This window comes from Delphinapterus leucas, unplaced genomic scaffold, assembly GCF_059928025.1.
Source record: "Delphinapterus leucas isolate spDelLeu-1000000601 "Yukka" unplaced genomic scaffold, BTC_Dleu_Yukka2 spDelLeu_asBTCV2_sq81, whole genome shotgun sequence".
Taxonomy (NCBI): Eukaryota; Metazoa; Chordata; class Mammalia; order Artiodactyla; family Monodontidae; genus Delphinapterus; species Delphinapterus leucas.
The window spans coordinates 393043-399062 of NW_028322290.1; positions in this window are offsets into that span (position 1 = coordinate 393043).

Genomic DNA, 6020 nt, shown 5'->3' on the forward strand with positions numbered 1-6020 from the left:
ATGATATTTTACTTTAATGATGTTTGCATCATGGGGACACACACACACAGAAATCTGTTTAAAAAAAAAAAGAAAGGCATGTAAATCACTGATGTTTCAGATAGCCACATGAAATAAAGTGAGAAAGGTCAACAAGCTGAAAGAATGTGGAGTAGCATCTCCTTAATTGCTTACATAACTCTGATAATTACCTCTTTGTGGATAAAGTAATTAATGGGGAATCTAATTCAAGAAAAATGTATGAACTTCAAGCCTTCTCAAAGCCAAGTATTTCTTTCCACAAAAGGTTACTTTCCACGGCCATTCTTCCTTATTACCAGACAGGGAAAGAGTATTGTATGGCAAAGGATCTTCCTGAAGGAGGGTGCTTCCCACACTGATTGTCATAAATGACTTCGGAATTACTGTTGCTGTATTACCAAAATCTTAAACTAGGATATTTTTGACAAATGCGGTCCTTAGTTAATTTTTAGAGCTACAAACTGTCAGATGGCTCTGAAATAACAAGTGTCTGGCTGTTCTTCAGGGTGATCACAATATGGTAATGACCTTGAGGTATCACTAAAAAGCAGGAAGGTGTGAGTCTTCCTTTGGTGCCAGAGTGAAATGCGAGTTGGGGTTGGAGTTGGAAAAGAGGCCCACAACCAAGTGATAGAGAAGGAAATGTGAGGTCATTGGTAAAAAACCAGGTTGAAGTTAAGGTGAAGAGGCATGAGGAATTGGGCAACTGTTAACAGTATTACAAAGATCATCAAGAAGCATATCCATGAATGTAGTTTGTATTGCAATCTGCTGAAAAAGAGACAAATATCCTGGCCTGGCCTTCATGGAGATTATATTTTATTGATTCTGATAATAGATTATTGTTGAAAAGGGCCTCCTATAAATTATAACCGTGCAAAGGCGGCAAGATAATTTTTTTTTCTTTATGTATGTGTTTCTCATTCCTACTCACTTCTCTCTTAGGGGAAGAGAAAATCACACACACACAAAAATGTCAAGTCTCAGCTATTCCTTTTCAAAATAATTTTTTTCCAAATTCCAGTGGAGGCAATAGGTTAACTGTTAAGATTTGTAAGGCTCAAAAAGCTAGACTTTTACAAAGTGTAGCCAAATTTCATTCCATAAATAATAGCTCTGGAAAGAATATGTGGTGATGCAAAGTTGGAAAAAGCTGGTTTTCCTTCCGTGAATGGCTTCACTGTGTTGGGAGAAGAGGCAGAGAAGAAATCAAAGTAATTAAACATGGGGTGAGTTTTCCTGATAGGGGACTCTAGTGCTTTAAAATAGACTAGATAATCCTAGGGATAATCTGAGGGTAGAACAGACCAATGCCTCATTTCCAATCTGGTGCCCTGGAAGAAAACAGTGTATTTCCTTTGAGGTCTTGATAGGTTTTTCTTCTGCTTTGTTTTGGTTTTGGTTCATTTTGTAATCAACCTTATTAAGGTATCATTTACATGCAATAAAATGCAGACATTTTTAGTCAACGGTTCAGTGACTTTTAATTAATGTATACATTTGTTTAACTACCACCCCCATAAAGATAGATAACAATTCTAAAACCCTAGAAAGTTTCCTCCTAGGCTTTTGCAAAAGTATCCCCATCTCCCACCCCAAGGCAACCACGGATCTGTTTTTTTATCTTTAGAGATGACTTTTGCCGAGTTTACAATTTCATGTAAGTTGAATAATACAGTAGATGCCCTTTTGATCTGGCTTCACTTGCTCAGCATATGGTTTTTGAGATTCATTCATGTTGGGATGTTTTAAACCAGGACTTTAGCCTGGGTGGCTGATGTTGTCTGAAGGCACCTATAGGTACATCTGAGTCTCTGGCATTGTCACTGTCTGTTCTTGGCTCAGTATTTTCAACTTTACTAAGAAGCACAAGGTTGAAGTAAGGAAGATCACTGTCAGTATAATGGAGGTGAAGTGGGTTCTGTTATATAATATTCTCAGCAAAAATTGACCTGCTTGGAATCATTGTGTTGATAATCGACAAGGATTCTCTTCCTCCAAAAGCCTCGATACTATATAAAACTTCTAAAGGATGCTGTCCTAGGACCCTTCTTTTAGTTTTCATATTTTGGGAAACATTTCTGGAAAATTCAAATGCTCGCAACCTGAAAGAAGCAATTATTCACCTGAAGGCTAACTCTGCTAAAGTTGAGTTGTCCGACCTTTACATGCTGATAGAACCCAAATAGCCTTGCAAAACAATGCTCTCTTATTGGATATAAGCATATAGATTGTTTAAGATGGACGTGTATATGCAGTAAAGTGAAAAAACAAAGAATCTTTGAGTTTCCCTTGCTGGTTTTTTTTTATTTTTTCATTTAAGTTTCTATAGCGTATGCTAATAGCTCAGGGAAACCTCAGGTTAGTTTTAGGTCCACTCTTTACATAAATGTTGAAGTACTCCATACCCACCTTTTTTCTACCTTCCTTCTTTTCTTCCATCTTTCCTTTCTCACTTCTTATAATCCATTATACTTAATCCTGCATTTGCTGAGGTGGCAATTAGTGTAGGAAAATACTGTGAAATTTTGCTGTTCAGAATGCATGTTGACCAAATTCTATATTGAGAAAAGGTCTGAATTTACCCAGAGTAACCCTTTCTCAGAGACTTTGAATAAAGGCCATAGAAACTGGGCTATATATAATATCCTGACAGGTATGTAGAACTCATAGCAATTGCCCTAAAGAGCTTACCTAGCATAGATGCATATGAATGCATTTAATGATTGTTTTATTGGCAGCAGTGCCAACATACACAGTCTGTTTTGTTTTATATCATTCTCATTACCTGCTGTTTACCACTGTACACATTGCTAATGGCGTGGTTTCTATGGCTTGTGAATTTCATGGCCAAATAATATGTAATTTATTGCACACTTCAGTGTAGAAGATGGAGACTCCATAACTTTTCGTGTGCTCTTTGCCCCTTTGGAATGCATTACACTGAGATCAGGCAAAGTAATAAATTTATTTCAAATGTGCGTGATAGCTAAACATCAATTAGGACTGGTGGGCAATATTTCTTCTTCCAGCAACATAACAGCTTTTAAAGACTAAGCCATTGAACGTGGAGCTACTGAACATGGGACTCAGTTCACTGGGATCCTTCTTAGAAAACTAAAGAACAACTTGAATTGGATTTGTGTGGCTTATTCAAGTAGTAACTAATCAGCTACATCTTGGTGAACTTAATTTGTCACAATCGTTTGGTATTTTATTAACTCTCTTCCCCTTCTTCCCCCGACTCTCACGAGAACGGATCATGAGTATCTTAAAACATACTAAGTCGTCTTCCATCCCTGTTAATCTAACTACAAAAGCACACTTTCCTTATCCAATGTAACTTACTGTCTTTTAGAGTAGCAGGGGTTTTAATTCTCTACAAAATTAAAACCAGCAAAGAGAAACATTTTCAAGGAGCCACCACATTGTAGCGCTTTAGAAAGAAGACTTTAGAATTAAGGGCAACTATATCATTTTATAGCTAAAGCACCTGAGGCCTAAAGTAGGCAGGTCACCATCGAGGTCAGAGAAAGGGGTTGAAGATCAGGTTTCCAGCTGAGAAAGAGTCTAGAGGGACTCAATCTGAGCAGGTCAAAAACTGAAATGAGGCCACGAATGTTCTGGGAAGGCTGGCATCTGGCCTCAAGTGTGGGATTCAGACAGGGAGTGGACCCGGGGGAACTGAGCTTCTGCAGTAGGCAGAGAAGTCCACCTCATCTCCGGAAAGTGCCACTGACATCGGAGTTGAGGGGAAAGAGCAATGAATTCCAGTCCACCTGAGAAAGCAGGCCAGTCTGATTAACTCTGAATTTAGGCTTATTTCAGATACTTCTTGAGAAAGAACTTGGACAAGAGCAAGTCCCACGCAGCCTCTTTTAAATCCATGCCCAGTATTTTCTGGTGGAGCTGCTTAAACCCTCCAAGTGACTCCAGTGTTTTAATTTCACTCTGTATTTAATTCCGACAGTTCTATGATTGATTATTTAATGGGCAAATAAGTAGGGTCACAAAAGAGTGTGAATGTATTTTACAGGATGAGGATGGGTGGAGTGGAGCAGTCTGGAATAGGACACCAATAAAAAAGGATCTTGGTAAAGAAGAACGTCTATTAGAAATGGAGAGGAATTCGCAAGGAAATTAGTGCCTGACACCACGCCCTTCTCTCTGCATGTTTAGAAGCTAGTTTCTAATTTTATTTTCATAGGAGATGTGCCTGTGATGAATTGTCTTTTACCTCCACGCTATTTATCACATGGACATATTGTGAAGTTTGTGTGAGAGAAAGCAAGTATTAGAATTTGTTTTGCAAGGAGCTATAATCACTTCCTGGAACAATATGGGGTAGAAGGAAAAGGAAAGGAAGGTGGAAACAAAGGATAAAGACAGCTAATGACGCTGGAGTCTCTCGCTGGGATTTGTGGTATCTCTTTTTGAAACTAAGTACAGAAAGTCAGAACTTGACTGATTGTTTCTTGATCACGGTTTGTTTTCATTTTTGTTTTTTTTCTTGCTCTCTCATCAGTTACTCCAGCCAGTGCCATGTCATTTTCAGTTTGAGTAAGCATGCCTGCCTTGTTTCCATTTGCATTATTCATGCAAACGTTGATTGAACTGATGACCCCGAGTTATCACGGAAATAAGTGGATAAAACTAAATAAAATCTAACAGCACAAAAGAGTAATAATAAAATATATCAAAAATTAGAATGCATTAAAACAAATGGAAGAAGAAAAAGTAGTAAAAGAAATTTAAGATCTCAGCATTGCTTGAGAAGCAGTAAAAGAGCTAATAAGTCATGGTACATGTGTAACTGCTACTTGTGTAAAAGTAACAAGCTAATATAAGGGAAAATGGAATTTGAAGAAATGTCAAAGGAAGAAATAAGAGCAAAAGGAACATAACAAGGTGGGACAAAGAGTAAACAAGGATAAACGGTCTGTAAGAAAATACATTAACTGTAAATACTGAAATTAAAGGACAAGGATTATTGAAACAAACCAAAAACCTAATTCTATGCCACCTACAAGAGACAAGAGTCAGATTGAAATGAAAGGATTCAAAAATTATGTCATAACAACAATAAGTAAAATTGAAGAAGATTTTTTAATGCTAACATAGATTTGAAAGCAAAAAGTATCACTGGCGATAAGGCAGGATAATAAAACACACTGTTACTTTACAAGGAATATATTATAAGTCTAAACTTCAATGAAATATATGAAGGGAAATTCCAAAAATCTAAGTAGAAATAGAAAAATCTAAATTACCTAGATCAGTAACATAGAACCACAACAACAAATCAGCAGATTATAGAAGATCTGAATACCATCATTAAAAACTTTGGCCTAAATTTACATAAAACACTGCACCAACAATGATGGAATATATATATTATGCAGAAATTTTTAGGTGCACATGGCACATTTATAAAATTGACTATATTCTGGTTATAAAACAAGACTCCGAACAAGCAAGAAATTTAAAACTATATAACCAATATTTTACCAAATAGTTGGATATTAAAAACATACTTCTGATCATTATGTAGGTCAAAGATAAAGTCACAATGGGAATTAGAATTTTATTAATTCAATGATAATGAAAATATGCCATAACAAAACCTGTGGGTTGCAAATAAAGCTGTGGTCACAGAGAAGTTTATGTATTCCAATTATACTCTCTAAATGTAAAATGGAAAGGAATAAAGCAACTAGAAGATAACCTATCACCCTGTGGTAGGCAGCTCCTGAACTGTACCTGGTGGGGAAGGCAGGGCAGAACTTCAGGAGGCCAGCTGAGAGCACGGTGAACACCATGTCAGGAGCAGTCTCCAAGAAAGAGAATTCAATGTACAAAGGGATGACTAAAATATATTTAAGAGCTAGCACCCTGACCCCTCTTAAGGATGACTTATGTTGCTGGGGAAAAAATAAGAAGTGCTCGATGTAGAAGGTGAATAGCTTTATAATTCCCAGGAGAATCTTGGTACCAGGACC